Raw genomic sequence first — 17297 nt, forward strand, 5'->3', positions numbered from 1 at the left:
GTGTCCTTGATTAGATAATGTGTATAACTGCCATTCGTGTCTCAGCTCCTTCAGAGTACCCTTGAGATGCCCTTGGTTTAGATATTCTAAGCAGGTATGTTACCCAGGAGAGACCCTGCCCTGCACAACCACTCCCTTCTTTGGTCATTGGAGAGAGACCTGATGAGTGGTAAATGAGTATAATATGGTGTTTTGAATACAGGTTCCCATACAGTTGCTAAGTAACCTGATGACAAAATCGGCACAGGGGCAAGGCTGTTGTCCAAGGGTCATCAGTGCCTCTTGTGGCAATTCAAATTCTGGGCCTAATTATTCTAAATCCAAGGCCTTCCCATGTTGACTCCAATGCCTGCTGTCCTCTCTCAAGGGCTGCCCTGGGCTGGTCATGCTGACAGCCTCCTGAGCCGCATAACTATGAATGTTTTCTGAACTCTTTGGACTCTAACTTCCTTTTCCCATCCATGAAGGAAGTTAAATCATCCATCTCAGGCCTTAATCAAAGTCCTCAGGTCTTTGCTAAGGAAGAAATGTAGCTCTGGCTTTTGCAATTCTGTCCCATGCCTCAATGGACACAGTAACTGGTTATGCCACATGACTCTTGTCCAAAAGGGAATTGTGGTTTCTGGTTAAGAAATATCTGTGGTCCTTGTGCACCTAAAATTGAAATCTCAACAATGACTCTGGGTGAGGGAATGCCTGGTCTGTGAGAAAAGATCAGAAGGATGCCTTGCACCACCCTACTATGCACAACCACTCACGGCATCTGTCAGTATGATTTGCTCTGAAGCCACCTCTGGAGGGCTGGCCAAGAGATGATTCTTCTTGATCTGCCCATTCTCTGTGTCCACCAGCAAAGGCTTGCTGGGGTCTTGTAATGCACCACGCATTATTTCAGGCTCAAGTTCTGGAGCCTCATTGGGAGTTGGCTTGAACTCCATAGCCTCTGACTGTGCTGATTTGCATTCTGGATGCTCAGAGGTAGCTGGCTCAGCTCCTGTAGTTGGCTTTTGACCAACCCTTTTATCTGGTTTTAGGCCTGCAGGATGAAAGATGATCCTCTATTTTACCCCTGCTCTTGGTCTTTTCAAAGGCAGAGGTCACAGCAGCCTTACTAAGTAGAGCCCTGTGGTCAAACCTATGGGACTGATCTTGGCCTAGAACTTGCAGGTATCATTGCACTGGGTCTGGAGTCACTCACCTAGGGTGGTGAGCTGTGCTACCCTGTCAAAACAAGCTGACTGGGCCATGAGAGCACAGAGCATTCCTAAGGCACAGCCAGGAGGTGACAAGTCCTCTGGGCTTGGGTGGTGCTCACCATTTGAACTGTCTATCCTGCTCATGGGAAGTTGCACTGAATCTTTATTTGCATACAGGAGGTTGGGCTTGAAGAAGGGGCCCCCGAACAACAGGGAGAGCACCAGGCTGTCCATTATTTTCTTCAGCATGACTTCCTTGAGGATTTCTTCCCTGATTTGCTCCCCTGGGATGTGGGTTGATCCATTCTCACCCTGGTTTGTGGCCAAAGAGGGACAGTTATAACTTGGAGACTGTAGCAAAGTAGAAAACTAAATTTGCCCTAAAGTTATGGGAGAACAGTGGCATAGTATTTCCTTTAAACACACACACACACACACACACACACACACACACACACACACACACCCCAACACATATACAACTGAGGAAGGATCTTTTGAGGTCTGTGGGAGAGAAGGGTGGATTTAGTGGCCCCCTTCATCTGCCCTTTCCTGTTCTCTCTCATCTTTGTTGTCCCCTGGGAACATCTCCACAGGCATTATTCGTGAGTCCTGATTCGGTTCCTCCATACATGGGCTGGCCTCCACTCTGAGGTCTGCTGCGGCCTGAGCCTCCACACCATAGGAGACACAAGAGATCATAATTCTCTGAACACATTTTCCAGAGATATGAGTTGTTAGTGGTTGGTCAGTAATTTGGTGCCTGGGACCAGGGTTCTAAGTTCTATTTGGTCCTCATCCAGGAAGTGGGGTCACTTATGAAGGTCTTAACTGACACTCTGCCTCAGAGCTGGCCATCCCTAGGTCTACTATCATGCCTACTGCTTCCTTACCCAAAGCATGTGGACAACTACACACACACACACACACACACACACACACACACACACCACACACACACACACACACACACACACACACACACACACACACACTGTCTCTGGCTGGTATGATCCACATCTCCAACTTTGAGGAAATTGACATGGGTTCAAACCTAGATCCTCTTTGTACTAATGTGCTTGACCCTGGACAAGTCATTCTGCTTTTCATAGATTTCCCCATTTTGGTTTTGGTTATGGTGTAACCATTGTATTATCCGCCTCATAGAAAGCCTCACAAAGTCATGCCTATGTATATCCACGTGTCTTTCTCCAGAACCCTCAATGACATCTGGCACCTCTTCCTAATGCATGAACCCAATTCTGGCCCTAAGACCTTCCCAGGGTAACTCTATTTTCTCCATAATTCCAGTCTCAAAGAGTTGACCAAGTGCTTCTATCCTCCTGGACTCTAGGTCATATCAACCCCTCAATCCTGTCTAACATTTCCACGTAAACCACTAGTCTGGATCATTGGCAACTCTACCACACAGTGAGGGGTCAACCAGTTCTGGCCTCACCCACAGCCCTGAATTCATGGGCACAGTTCACTGAAGCAGTCTAAGACATGTGGATCCCACTTACTGGAAAAAAGTTAGCAGCTGGTGTTAAGGCAGTCATGGGTTCATGTGTTCACAAAGAACCTGAGTCTGACCTGTACATTCAGCGATAGGACCAGCTCTAACTGCCAACTGCTATCAGAAGAAGTTTTATGAGTTCATTCCTTAAAGGAACTATCCCCCTCTAGCAAAGGAAGCAGTGAGTAAATCCTGGAGTGTCTATGGTCATCTACAGAGCCCTGGATTCTCTAGTGCATCTTTAGGGCTTGTAACTGTTAGTAGAAAACCTTGCTCTGTGTCCATGGTGGCCCCTGTTCTGTATTCTGGTCTCATTGTCTTGCTCATAAAGATTCAACCTGTTCCTTCAGATGACTTTTCTCAGAGCCTTAAGGGCAGCGTGAGCAGTGACGATGGTCAGAGTTGTTTCCAGGTGGGCTGTACTCCATGAAGGCCTCAGATGACATTGCTTGCCTGGCCTGGTTTTGGTTGCTTTGTTGGTTTGGCTCTCCAGTATATTTTGAACTTAGGAAGGTGATACAAGCAAGCAGAAGGTCTCACATTAATAGATTCACATCTTTAAATTTCTTATTTAGAAATACATTTACATTCTGAGGTACTAGGGATTACATTATTAACATATGAATTTGAGGGGGACACAATTTTGCCAATATAATATTGTATATTTTTTCTCCTTCTTTTCTTTTTGGCAATAGTGAGTTTTGAATTCATAGCTCAGTTTTGCTCAGCAGGTGCTCTGCACTTAAGCCACTGCACCAGCCTAGCAGTATTGTACATTACTGCTACAAGTATTTACATATGCAGATTTATCATATGTATAAATTTGACTTCAGCCTCTTCAAAGAGAGGATTTATCATACGGAAAGTGCTTTGGTTTATTTTTGGCAGGAATGGGAAATGTGGCCCAGTGTACATTTTGTGTAGCTTAATGAGTAAGGAAATGTTTGTCATTTTGAGAAATCTAGGTTGTGCTTGTGTCATAACTTTTCTTGGCAAATGGAAGAATTGAACTTACATGATCAATTGTTATCAATATAATTGAATTTTAAATTTTTCCATAATTTATTAAAGACTAAGAAAATTACATAAACACATCATATTCAAATGCAAAATTCTATTTTACTACCATGTACCTAGATTTTTACAGAGATTTATAAATAAAATGCTTTGTTTGTAATAAAATTGTCTTAGGTGTCCTGACTTAGAAATCCCTTATATTAGGGAGTACTTTCCTTACAAGGTTCAGTAACTTTCTTCAATAGACACAAACATTTTTGAGGACCAGTGGGTAAAGAAAGTTGAAATGAAGTACAACCACACTACAAGAATGATGAAGAATGCAGTAGGCTAAGAAGTCAGGGTATTGCCCAAGCCATATGAATTTAAGCTCTTTAAGAAAACTACAAGATCATATGGAAGTTCTGGTTTTAATACTTTGAGGAACCTCCATATGGATTTCCATACTGTCCATACTCATTTAAATTCCTACCAACAGTGTACAAGATTCCCTTTTGTCTGCATCTTTGTCAGCATTTGTTGTGTCTGTTTTTTGGTGATAGCCTTTCTGAGTGGCATGAAGTTGAATCTCAATGTAGTTTTGGTTGGCATTTCCCCAATGGGTAAGGATGTTGAATGTGTTTTTCACCTATGTATTTGCCATTTGTGCATCTTCATTCGAAAAGCACCTATTTAGTTCCACTATCTATTTACTAATTTCATAATGTGATCCAACAATTTGCTTCTGGGAGCATACCCAAAAAATAAAGCCAGCTTATGATAGAGATACCTATATAACATGCTTATTGTAGCCCTATTCACAATATCCAAGTCAGGGAATCAATGTACATGCCATCAAGGGATGAATGGAGGAAGAAATGTGGGACAAAACACAACTCGGCCATTAAGAAGAATGAACTTATGTCATTTGCTGGAAAATAGATGGAAGCATAGATCATTATGCTAAGTGAAAAGTCCCACCAAGGCAAGTATTGTATTTTTCTCTCACTTGTGGATGCCAAGGGAGAAAGAAAACATAACAAAACAACCAAAGGCATGAAAGTAAAAGGGGATCCACAAGGAATGTACAAGAAGAAGGAGAAAGGGAGAAAGGAGGTGAAGAAGGTAAGATGGAGTGAATATGAGCAAAGTTCGTTATATGCATGTAAGGAATTGTCAAAATGAAATCCTTTATACTGTACAATTTAATTCATGCTTATAAAAATGTGAATGCTTAGCTGGGTGTGGTGTTTCACACCTGTAATCTCAGCACTTGGGAGGCTGAAATAGGAAGACCATGAGTGTGAAGTCAACCTGGACTACATAGGAAGATTCTGACCAGTCTACATGCGAGGTTTGAAGTAGAAATGTAACTTATTTCACTTTTTTACAGTTGATAACTGTCTCCTAATTATTTTTATTTAATCCACTCTTTCCCCACATATTTTAAATGTCAATGTAATTAGGTTAACTATCTGCATTCATTTGAATCAAGTATCTATATTTTCAAAATTGGTAAGATATGGAAGATGGAGGATATTGGAAACCTCTATTTCTATTTCTATTTCTAGAATTTTTTTCCATTTTTTCTAGATTTTCCAATTTATTTAAATACACCTTTTCAATGTAGTCCCTAATGATTACCTGGATTTCCTTGATGTTTGTCATAATCTCTCTTTTTTCATTTCTAATTTTGTTAATTTGGATCTTTTCCTTCCTCATTTTAGTCAGATTTGCCAGAGGTTTGTTAATCTTATTTATCTTTTCAAAGAATCGGCTTTTTGTTTCACTGATGGTTTGAATGTGTTTTTTTTTTTTTTTTCTTTGTCTCTATTTCACTCATTTGGGGAATTATTTTTATTATTTTTCTCCTTCTCCTAGGCACTTATTTATTTTTTTATTTCTCTCTTGCTAGTTTGGGGTTTAGCTTCTTCTTGTTTTTCTAGAAGTTTGAAATCCAGTATTAGGACATGGGGGAGGAGAATGAATAAGAAAACAAAGGAATTTCATTTTCCTCATGCATTTTTGTATTGTTTACAAATTTTTGTACATGTTATCTGTAAAATGAAAACTAGTGTTTTATATTAAAAATTTTGTAGCTTTGAAGTACTAGGAAAAAAGATAAGCAAACAAAGAATTTTCCCTGTCAATAAACAGTGAAAATCATATAGGACTATTTTGCTAGAAAATAAGAAAAAAAATATAAAACATATATGTCTTAACAAACAATATATTGTCAGTAGACAGAACTAACAGACACTAATATTGCCTTCAAAAATGAAATAAAACAGATCACAGGAATAATCCTTTGTGCATTTGCTAAATGATAATAAAAATTAATTGGAAAAAAATCAAGTCTAATGGTGACTGTGTGGGAAACAACAACTAAACATTGTTAGAAAGATTCAAAAGTAGAAATATTTAATATGTAAAAACAAGCAAAGAGTAGTAGGAATATTCATAAGAGAAAAAGTAACACTTGTCACAAATGCATGCAACAAAACAGTTTATTATGAAGATAAAACAGAAATAACCAGTTAGGAAACAGAGACACAGAAAGTGAAAGAGTGAGTAGTAAAGGAAGGTGAGAGAGAGAAAGATAGATGGAGAATGAGTCCACATAAATGGTGAACAAACAAAGAAGATAAATAAGGAAAATTGAAAGTAACCAAGTAGTAGACAATTTCAAACAAAAAAGGTGAATCTTTTACAGATAACATTGGCAAAGAATGTAAATAGATATATTACATAAGCATATTGTAATACATTTGGATCTATACATTCCAGAGACTGAACTTTTAAACTGTCAGTGAACACTGAAGTTCCAGTGAAATGAGTTGAAAAGTACATAACAGACCTGGGTTAATTAATCTATTACAGAGGGCTTAAACCTCTGTAGAAACACATAATGATTCCTTTCTTCTTCCTCTAGGATAGGTTTGGGGTGGCACCATTCTTGATTGTAGCTCACTTTTCAAATATCCACTTCTTTAGTAGAAATGATTCTTAGCATTCAAGTTCATGGCAAAGACTATGTTAGAACTTTAAAGATCCTTGTCTCTGGTGTGAGAGAAAAAGTGGTCAGAGTCAAGCATGTGGACTGTGCAACCCCTACCTCTTGGAGTTGCCTCTATATCATAGTGCTGAAATTCCTCTAATCCAGCAAGAAAAGCATTGAGAACTCAAACCTGTGCCTAAGACTAGAGAAAGACACTGCTTAGGCCCTGAAGACACCTAAGAACTATTGCTCAGAACAGTGCTTGGATTCCAGCAAGTCCCAGCTCAGCCTGCAGCTGGCAAAGGGTCTTCTCATCCTCCCATACTGCTGCCTTTGCTGGTCAGGACCACCAGAAACAGCAGATTTTCTAGAATTCACATCACCTCCACTGAATGCTTCCTTATTAGGACAAGGACCCCAGGACAAGAAAAGGGCAGGGCTTGACCAGATTGCCTCTGCTGGGTTTCAAGGAAGCCTACACACCTGCTGGGCTCCAAGCAACAGTGAAATATTTCCATGGGGCTCATCATTCCCACTAGTGCCCTTGACCGAGTGTTTGATTTGCAATAATGCTCAGCTGAATTCTAGTTTGTGCCAACATTGTTATTCTAATTGTCATTTTAATTCCTTAACCTACCAAGACCTCAGTCTTTCTTTTCCACAAGATGGGGGACCTTTGAATCCATTCCACATAGCCAAATCCCAGCAAAACAATCCAAGGGTACTTAGGTTATAACTTCTAGAAAGGCTGGGCATCAGTACTGTCTGGGTTAATGGTAAGGGATACATGCTGCCTCCACTTCCTGCTTCCCCTTCAGTGTCAGGAAAGCCCTGGGGAGGAATAAAGGTAAGACCTAAGATTCCAACAATAGGACACTGGCCTGAAGGAGAATCTCAGGCTGGGTTATGCAAGCCATAGAAAGACATCAACTGGATTTCATGTTTTATGATACTGGACCTGCCTGTCAGAAGAGTAGCTGGTGAGTAAACTCCAGGGAATACAAATTCTTTTCTTACCCTACAGGTTTAGGACTCTGGCCCTAAAGAATTCCCAAGGTGACAACTCCTGATTGTGGTCATTCAGTGAATCTTGGATTAGATGTATGTACTTGGCATTCAGCTCTCTGATCCTTTTGAGTAACCTATGAGGGACCCATAATCTAAACTCTTAAAGGAGGAATGTCACCTAGGAGGGCCCTAAATTGCCCAACCCCTCCCTTAAATGGAAGTTGGACAGAACACTGGTTAGTGACATGTGTGTTGAATATGGGTTCTTACAAGTAGGTTCCCTTACCATTACTGTCCTCCTCCTGGGGCTAAACTGGCAGGATACAAATAAGGGCACAGGAACAAAACTATTGTCTAAGAACCATAGATCCCTCTTGTGTCCAGGTAAGTTCTTGGTCTGAAAATTCTGAACCTAAGACCTTCTCTTGGTGATTCTAACTCTTCTCCTCTCTTATGTGGCTGTCCAGGTGGTAGTCATGCTGACAACCTCCTGAGCCAAAAGAATACTCTCTGTCTTTTCATCAGACTGCTAGAATGTAAGTGTCCTGTCTTGTGCACAGTGGAAGTCTGGTCAGCCATCATAGACCTCATCCAAAGGCTTGAGTTAATTGGCCAAGGTGGCAAATGAGGACTTGACTACTGTACCTCGGTCCCATCCCTGATTATGCACAGCTGCTCCATTGTCTGGTCTCCATTGTCCAAAGGAGAGTTGACTGCTGGGGTTAAAAATGGCCCTGGTCATGGTGCACCTGGGATTTAAATCTGAAAAATGGCTATTGGCCAGGGAGTGCCAGGTTTGGGCAGAGGAGGTCAGAAGAACACCTGCCACCATACCATCTGCCATCATGAACTTCTCTACCACCAGGTCCAGACAGTAGATCAAGAGGCTTCCCTTCAATCAGCCCATTGTCTGTGGCCACAGACGAAGGACAGTAAGGCTCACTTGGTGATCCTGGCATGGGAGCTGACTGGAACTCTTTGGCCTCTGAAGGAGCTGTCTTGATATCCAGAGCATCTGAGGGAGCTGATTCAAGCTGTCCAGCTGCCAAGGAATCTGGCTCAGGTTCTGGATTTGATTTTAGAACCATCACTGAAGCTGTAGATAGAGCTGCAGGAGGAGGTAAGAAACCACATAACTGCCTTGCCATAGGCTCTTGAAAGGCAGAGATGACCCCTACCTTCCTGATACACCCCAGCACTGAACACACAAGCGCATGCCTTCCCAGATGCTGGTCCAAAGTTGTGGAGTCTAAGGTTCCTCCTTGTTTCTAACTCACACCAGACTTGGAATGTCCACATGGTAGAGGAAGACCCTATCCCACCTCATGTTCTATGTTCCTGCCCCAGACTCCTTACCCTTAGCTTCTGCCTTATTGGGCTCCAGGGGCTCCCACTGAGCCAGGAGAAGCTGAGTACAGCCATTCCTGGTCTGAGCCCGGCATGTTGTGCTGAAGGTAAGCTATCACCAGCTTTAAGCAGGCATAGTCCTGGGGCTGATAGATATCCTCTGAGTACAAGAATAACCAGGTGGTCAGGATTGAGGAGATGGCCCTGGAGACAGATGGACAGGCAGAAGAATCAGGGGCTTGGCCTTGCCTTCCATGCCCTGACACAGTGGAATTTTGGGTGCTAGGTTCCTGTGCCTCCCCTATCTCTCCACAGGCCATCACAACCCAGAACAAACCCGGTCTGTCTAGGCAGTAGAAGGCAATATAAATTGGCAGTACCTGAAGGGAACCTCCATGGGAGGATCACAAACTAAGTGATTTGAGCACAACTCCCCACACTGTTCTGAGTATCTGCGGGAACATCTTTCCTCTGGAATTTCAACTCCATGAGGGCATGTCCTGCTTTGCAATCATAGGGCATTATTGGCCCTCAAATTCTGGGTGGTGCTGCCTCATCTCCATGAGCACACTGTGTCATGTCCACCCATAACAATTTTTACCTCAGAGGTATAACAGGCTTTCTGAGCACTTATAGGGTCCCTGGGAAACTGCTGAATTCTCTAAAGGAATGATTCCCTCATAACTCTGCAAACTTGAGGAACAGCAGGTTGGGCAAGCTTGGCAGGGAAAGGATGTTCTGGGGATTATGAATTCACACAGGGGCTCCCAGCAGCCCCTCTCCTCTTAGATACCCAGGACAGCGTTCACAGTTTTCTTTGCTTCTTTCTAATTCAAGTCAATCCCCAGGCCTCAGCCTTCTAGTTGAAATTTGAAGAATTTTGGGACTCAGGGTGTTCCCAGTCCTATTTAAACCAAGCCCCAAAAGTCCCCATGCTTGAAACATGTCCACCCTCTTTAGCCAACACCTGCTCACTTTTTGACTTGGTTCTGTGGTCCATCATCCTCACTGGAGCCATACCTAGAGGATTCCAAGAATGGGTCACATCTACTGTACCTGCTAAGACACCCAATGTTACTGGCTGATTTCCTAAGGGAATGGAACCCAGGACATAGGTGATTTTCCTGCTCTTTTATGGAATTATGCAAAGTGCCTGGAAACTTGGCTACACACAGTAGGTGACTCTTATATATTTGTTCAAAGAAAGAACCCATCCAGCACATTCCAGGACACCTCATTGGGTTTGGGTTCCTCAGTAACCATAGAACTTCCTGATCTGCTACATGTACATCATGGAGGGCTCCATGGATGGTGAATCTCTTTGCAAATAAGCACAAGGATTTCCCCTAAGTTAAGTTAAGTGTGGACCAAGGCACAGAGCTTCTCCAAGGGGGTCTGGGGAAATGCCTGAAAAAGGCATTTCCAGACCTCACCCTACTCCATCTTGGCAACACCTTATAAAGAATATTCCTATAACCCCCCAGTCTGCAAACTGATATTTGGACTGAGTAGGGCAGGGCATTGCCAAGTCCCAGCCAGAAGATGCGGATTCCTCTGGGAATTCAGGTGGTTCTCACCATGAAAACAGCATTTCCAGCACATGCTGGGAGGTAGTGAATCTTTGGTAACTGCCTAGAAAGGTGGGCACAAGAAGAGTGTCTCCAAACAGCATGGAAAGTACCAGGTGGTCAGCCAATTTTTCCAGTGAGCATTCGTCCAGCATATCCATGGTGTAGTTCTCATTCGGAATGGGTGCTGACACATTTTCACTCTGGGTGGAGACCAAGGAAGGAAAGATCAAACATGGAAACCTCTCCCTTGCTCAAGGCCTCCTGAGTGAGTGTCAAGGGTACTCATGATCAATAACTCTACAAATTAGTGCTATGCATTCATGTCCATCCAAAGAATTCTATATACACATGATGGACATTTGTGCAGGTGAGGGAATGTCCTGCTCCTGAGCCAGGCAATAATATAAACAGCAGGTACCAGCAGAAAGGTCCAGAGCTAGCTGGCATGGGATCCAGGCAATAGCTCCCACTGATAGGGGTACTGAGTTTGTCTTCTGGGGGAAATTCATACTGTATACTTCCTGATGCCCTCTCCTAGGAGGTGATGGCTCTGAGGAATACTGAGGGTAGGACCTGTGTTTCCAAAGCTAGGAACCTGTCCTTGGGGAGAATCTCAGGCTGCTGTATAGCAGCCACAGGTAGACATTGGTAGGATGCACAATGGTATGATACTTGGTCTGCCTACCAGAGGAGGAGCAGCTGAGTGGTCCCTTGGGGACAGACAATGCCTTTGTTTACATTAGGAGGGCAACCAGAGAAGCTTCAAGGAGACTCCCCCCCTAAAGAATTCCTGGGCTGCATCTTGCTAGCCCTGACACCTACACACATGCTACCCTTCTCTGCCCACTTATGGGCTCCAGAGAAACTTTTCTTATCAGATAGAATTCTATTCCTAATTTTTATTACTAATGAAATGCTCATACATAACCATCTGCTTCTACACATTGATTTCCTAAAAGTTTTGACTAAAAATTGTAATGCATTTTGAGGTCCCTGGAGAGGTCCCTGGGTGAGGTCCCTCACCCAGGCCTTATCCCTGATATTTAAGAGAATGAGACAGGGGGACAAGGCAGAAGCCACAGAGGATGGAAATGAGGATTGACCTTTCACAACAAGCTGATTGTGGTCACTCACATTGTCCAGGATTAGATAATGTGTGTACCTGCCATTCAGCTCTCAGCTCCTTCTGAGTAGCCTGTGAGAAGCTATTAAGTGTTATATTAAGTATTATATTAAGTATTCCATCTTAGCTATTCCACAGAGGAATGTCACCCAGGAGAAACCTTGGCCTACTCAGACACTTCCTTGCTTTGTAGTTGGAGAGAGGCCTGGCTAGTGGTAAATGAGTGCAATATGGTTTCTTGAATACAGGTTCCTTTGTAATTGCTGTCCATCTCCTGGTTGCTGAACTGACCTGATGACCAAGTGGGCCCAGGAACAAGGCCAGTGTCCAAGAACCATCAGTCCTTCTTGTGACAATTCAAATTCTGTGCCTGAAAAATCTGAATCTGAGGTCTTCCCATGTTGACTCCAATGCCTGTTATCCTCTCTCAGGGGCTGTCCTGGTGCTGGTCATGCTGAGAGCCTCCTAGGAGAAGTAACCTCTAACTTCTGGAATCTAATTTCCATTTCCCATCCATTAAGGGAGTAAACTCATCCATTTCAGGCCTTAATCAAAGCCCTCAGGTTCTGACCTAAGAGAGAAATGTGGTGCTGGCTACTGCAATTCTGTCCCATGCCTCAGTGGACACAGTAACTGGAGGTGCTCCGTGACTCCTGTCCAGAAGGGAATTGAGCTTTCTGGTTGAGAAAATGTTTCTGGTCCCTGTACACCTAAGATTGGAATGTCAACAAAGACTGTAGGTGAGGGAATGCCCAGTCCTGTGAGAAAAGGTCAGAAGGATGCCTGTCTCTACCCTGCCCTGCACAACCACTCACGGCATCTGTCAGTATGATTTGCTCTGAAGCCACCTCTGGAGGGCTGGCCAAGAGATGATTCTTCTTGATCTGCCCATTCTCTGTGTCCACCAGCAAAGGCTTGCTGGGGTCTTGTGATACACCAGGCATCATTTCAGGCTCAGGTTCTGGAGCATCACTGGGAGTTGGCTTGAACTCCATAGCCTCTGACTGTGCTGATTTGCATTCTGGATGCTCAGAGGTAGCTGGCTCAGCTCCTGTAGTTGGCTTTTGACCAACCCTTTTATCTGGTTTTAGACCTGCAGGATGAAAGATGATCCTCTATTTCATCCCTGGTCTTGGTCTTTCCAAAGGCAGAAGTCACAGCAGTCTTACTAAGTAGAGCCCTGTGGTCAAACCTATGGGACTGATCTTGGCCTAACACCTGCAGGGATCATTGCACTGGGCCTGGAATCACTCACCTAGGGTGGTAAGCTGTGCTACCCTGTCAATGCAAGCTGACTGGGCCATCAGAGCACAGAGCATTCCCAAGGCACAGCCAGGAGGTGACAAGTCCTCTGGGCTTGGGGGCGGTGCTCACCATTTGAACAGTCTGCCCTGCTCAGGGTAAGTTGTAGTGAATTCTTGGTTGCTTCACAGGGATGTGGGGTTAAAGAATGGGTCTCTGAACAGCAGGCAAAGCGGCAGGTGGTCCACCATTTTCTTTGGTGTGACTTCCTTGATGATTTCTTCCCTGATATGCTCCCTTGGGATGTAAACTGATTCATTCTCACTTTGGTTTGTGGTCAAAGAATGACAGTTCAAAGATGGAAACAGTAGCAAAGTATAAAACTACTTTGTCATACAGTTAAGGGAAAACAGCAGCATCGAATTTTTCTTTAAGCATACAAATGCACTCACACATACACAAAAACACCTGAGGAAGGATTTTTTGGGAAATGTGGGAGATAAGAGAGGATTGGGTAGTCCCCTTCATCTGCCCTTTCCTGTTCTCTCTAACTTTGGTGTCTTCTGGGAACATCTCCACAGGCATTATTTGTGAGTCCTGACTCGGTTTCTCCAGACATGGGCTGGCCTCCACTCTGAGGTCTACTGAGGCCTAAGCCTCCACACCAGGGGAGACAGCAAGAGAACATATTTCTCTGTACACATTTTCCAGAGATATGGGCTGTTAGTGGTTGTTCAGTAACATGGTTGCTTGGCCACTAGGGTTCTAATTTCTTTAGTTCTGATCCAGGAAGTGGGTCATTTATGAAGTTCTTAACTGACACTCTGCCTAAGACATCGCCTTCCCTAGGTCTACTATCATGCATGTGGACAGCTAGACAAAGACACCCCCCCCCCACACACACACACACACACACACCCTCCCCAGTACTGTGTCTGGCTGGGATGAACCACGGCCCTAACTTTGAGGAGACTGACATGAGTTCACACCTAGATCCTCTTTCTAATTAGGCATTTTAACCTGAATGTGTCATTCTTCCTCTCATAGCTTTCCCTTTTCTGCTATTTGCTCTGTTGCAATCATTTATTATCTGCCTCATAGAAAGCTTCAGAAAGACATGCCCATGTATACCTACCTGCGTTACTCTGGAACCCTCAAGGAGCTGGCACCTGTTGTGTATGCATGAACCTAGAATTGGTGCAATTACAAGAAGGGGAAAGTCAAAAAATAAAATGCCAACCAGTTGTATTGTTGCCTATGAGTAATCCCCACTTAGGAGGCAATGGGAGGAGCAGCTCCAGTCCGCAGCCTGCCTGAATTCCATAACCTGACTTTTTCTCTCAAAAAAAATAAAAAATGAAACACAACTCAACCCAGACCTGAGTACCAAAGTGGCTTCTAGTGAAAATCATAAATTAATCCAAAGCAATGTACACATACAGACACACAAAAGCTTCTATAAACATAAACATCCATATGCACATAGAGATACATAATCTGAGATAGCCACAAATGTACTCACAGATGAGTTTGTGTATGTGTTTGAACACAGGCTCACAAGCAGACACACATGCAAGTACACAGGAGCAAGATGTTGGTTTGTCTGTGCTACTAGGTTTGGCAATAGAAGAGAGGGTGAATGAGCAATGGAGATCAGACAACAGTTGGGGACTTCAGTTTTTAAACTGTGTACTGAGGCTCCCTTGAGCTTATAATAAAGGACAGGATGGCGTGCCTGTGTGAAAGTGGGTTGGGAGATGCAGTAAGTACTGAATTGTAAAGTTGATGGAGCTCATGCAGGACACAATGTTTGGAGAGTCCCTAATTTCTTCAATGCCCTTAGAGTCATATGTGAGATCTGAACAAGATGTGGATATAGCTGTGATACTCTGAGTTATGATTTTGGATGTGGCTGCCTTAGCTGTGTCCTCTGAATGGTCCCCAGGGGACATACAGGGATTTTCTGACTTCTGGGTAAGCACACAGGTCTGGTTTTCTGAGGCCTCCCAGAGACTTTCTGACCTGGCTTTTCTAGTCCTGATTCCCACAGAACTTCTTTGTCCCTCTGCAAGCTTGTGGGCAAAAGAGAAGCTTCTTACTGATATTCAAAGAGGATTCTATTCAGAATTATTATTTGCCAAAGGAAATGCTCATGCATGACCATGTATTTTAAGCCATGTGTCTTCTGAAAAATTTTGTCCAAAAATTGGGGTGAATTCTAATATCCCTAAACACATCAGGCATCATTGAACTTTGACTCTATTAAGACTATCTCAATCTCAGTTGTCTACAACCCACTGGTACAGTCTGTTCCAGGACTCCTAGTGTCTTTAACACAGAGGATGCTAGAGGGCTCGATGTATATGCGTAGAAGAATCTGCAGCCTATCTCTAGTACCTGTGTGCTTGTAGGGCACAGGCTGCGGCAGGTCTCATGGTATCTGCAGTACAAAGGCCAGTCCTGCCAACATTCTCTGAGTTTCTCCATAGTAGATACCTTGATGTGTCCCTATCACCTGGGCCTCTGTAGACCAGACACCATGATCTCTTCCCAGCCCAAGTAAACTGCAGGGCAGATACCATAGACTACATTCGGCTCTTGGTGTGTGCAGGGGAGAGACTACTTTCTTTTGGTAGAAACTGGTTTCTGCATGGGAGAGTCTTTGATCTATTGCCAGCTCTCAGATGTCTGGAGGGCAGTGTCTTCAAGCTATTCCTGACCCTACTTTTGTTTTTGGCTTCCAAGTTTCACACAGGAGTCACACAGGTCAGAGGCCACTGTGTGACTCCAGGTGTCTGCAGAGTAAGGGCCAGAGGCCTTTTGATGACACTGGGAGTCAGCAGGGCAGTAGAGAAGATATCCCCATCCAATGTTTCTGCAGGGCACAGGCCATGGCACGACCCTACCCTGAGACTCTGTCTTTACATCCTGGATTCTATGTGTTTGCACAAACATGGAGCTATAGGATGTAATGTTTGCCCTGCTGGGTTTCAGTCTTGCCGTAGTCTAATCCTTCCTTGGTATTCTCCTATTCCTCCAAGTCTTTATGTCTACAAGTTATACCTTTAACTGTTGGCAAATTGGCAAAGTTCATGATTACATCTAGGATGTTTTTGCCAAATTGTAGACATAAATATGGAAATGTCATCAAACTTGATGACATAGTGGGATGGCCATGCCAGTCCTTTTGGCTGTCTTCTTTGGCATGTTCCACTTGTTTCCCTACCAGGCTGTCCACAACATCTCTGGGTTCCCTTTCTACTGGAGGTGAATCATTAGAATAGGGCCTGATGTGAAGGTCCCCTTCTTTGTAATTATCTAGGAACTGTACATGTATAGCACAGGATCTTTCTCATAGGTGATATAAAACCATGTGTTCATGACAGGTGCCTGTGCCAAGACCATTTCCCTCTGCTCACCTTTGGAGCCATCCTCTGTCTCAAATATATTGGCAAAGCTTCACTGATTTGCCCATCATCCTGCCTGCTAAGTGCACATCACTGATTCAAGATGTTGCAATTCTGTCATGGAGGACTTCCAGTGCAGAAACTCTTTCCTCTTTATTAAGTTCTAATTCATAAGCACAAAACTATCCATCATACTTTGTAAGACACAAAGAAGGATTCATGGGCACCTGGTCCACGACAGTCCCCTTCCGCTGGGTGACAGGGCCTATTGCCCTCGGTCCACCCATGCTGGATCCTGCAGCCTGTGATGTTCTGCACAGGCTAGGACTCAGGCTTGCTTGAACTCACACTGTTCCAATGCTTTCTTCTTACTTCCTGCCTGCTTGCTTGAGTTGGGACATCACTCTTCTCCTGCCTTGGACTGGGGCTTAACACCAGTTGCTCCCCTGTTTCTCAGGTCTTTGCACTTGGACTGAATTACACCATCAGCTTTCCTGAGCCTTCAGCATGCAGACAACAGATCATGGGCCTTCTCTGTCTCCATTCTGCATGAGCTTGTGGCACATTCTCTTCTTCATCATGTTTTCACACACTCCAGCATTGCCTGCATCAGCTCTGGACCACTGGCCAGGTGTCTTTCTGAGTGGGGTCTTCATTCATCTGTATTTATGTGAGCAGCAGAGCTGCTTGACTAGGGTGAAAATTCAACACCTCCACTTTGAAACTCTTCACAGAATGTCAGTGTTCTTGTTAATCTACCATCATTGTGCCTTTTTTACAAGTTCAGCAAAAATACATGGCAGCACAAGCACTCTGCCAGCCGCTGAATCCAGCTTCCACAGGTCCATCCTGGCTCACTCGTGCTCCGGCTGGCCCAGTCCAAGCCAGAACAA

General features: G+C 43.8%; 1 pseudogene; it reads right to left on the minus strand.

Moving 5' to 3' along the window:
• Nucleotides 1-16099: 16099 nt before the first annotated feature.
• LOC109702300 (spindlin-1-like) lies at nucleotides 16100-17060 on the minus strand (annotated as a pseudogene).
• Between the last annotated feature and the right edge of the window lie 237 nt (nucleotides 17061-17297).

The sequence above is a fragment of the Castor canadensis genome, chromosome 3 (assembly GCF_047511655.1).
Source record: "Castor canadensis chromosome 3, mCasCan1.hap1v2, whole genome shotgun sequence".
NCBI classification, from domain to species: Eukaryota; Metazoa; Chordata; class Mammalia; order Rodentia; family Castoridae; genus Castor; species Castor canadensis.